The sequence below is a fragment of the Gavialis gangeticus genome, unplaced genomic scaffold, assembly GCF_001723915.1.
Source record: "Gavialis gangeticus isolate Ggan-Ray unplaced genomic scaffold, GavGan_comp1, whole genome shotgun sequence".
Taxonomy (NCBI): Eukaryota; Metazoa; Chordata; order Crocodylia; family Gavialidae; genus Gavialis; species Gavialis gangeticus.
The window spans coordinates 9209029-9209610 of record NW_017729027.1 but is presented as its reverse complement, the minus strand read 5'-3'; the positions used below and the strand labels follow the sequence as shown (position 1 = coordinate 9209610).

The window sequence follows — 582 nt, the reverse complement described above, 5'->3', positions numbered from 1 at the left end:
TTTCCTCTCAGGAGAGAGTTGCCCAGCACAAGACCAGGCATCTCTTCCTCTGGCTGGCTGGTTGAAACTCAGTCTGCATGGTGGTGGATGTGGCTTCCTCTGCTACACTCTCCCCTAGTAATGCCAGGGCCTCATATCTGTTTCCCAGCTGCACTGAGGAAGTCATCCCAGCAGTGCAATGTCTGGCTCTGGAGGTAACCATCTTCCATCCATCTGCATCGGGTCCCTCCCTTGTTGTCTTACTACTGTGGCAGAATGCCATCTCTGTCTCTCCCCAAACTTTGCTATCAGACAGACACCTAATCTGACAATTTGGTTACCATGGTCACTGTAGAGGGCAGACACCTCTGGCCCCATGGGCTTCAGGTAACCCTGAGTTGTAACCTGAGATGGATACATTCCAGAGGGAGGGGAAAACCTGCTCCCTTTGCCTACATGACTGGCCTCACACACCTGGGTGGGGGCTTAAACTCCTTATTGTTCTAAGCAATATCATCTTGACTGGCAGGGGGCTAGAGACCCTGTCAGTGTACCCAGCAACAGGTGATGCATTTCAAACTGGTTGGCTGGCAGCCAAAAATT

General features: G+C 51.7%; 1 long non-coding RNA gene across 1 annotated transcript in view; it reads right to left on the bottom strand.

The window, feature by feature from the left end:
• Positions 1–396: 396 nt before the first annotated feature.
• The window catches only part of LOC109299844, a 16671-nt gene continuing 16485 nt past the window's right edge, over positions 397–582 (bottom strand). The window contains exon 3 of the long non-coding RNA XR_002098019.1: positions 397–521. This is a non-coding gene — a long non-coding RNA (uncharacterized LOC109299844). The remainder of the gene's footprint in view (positions 522–582) is intronic.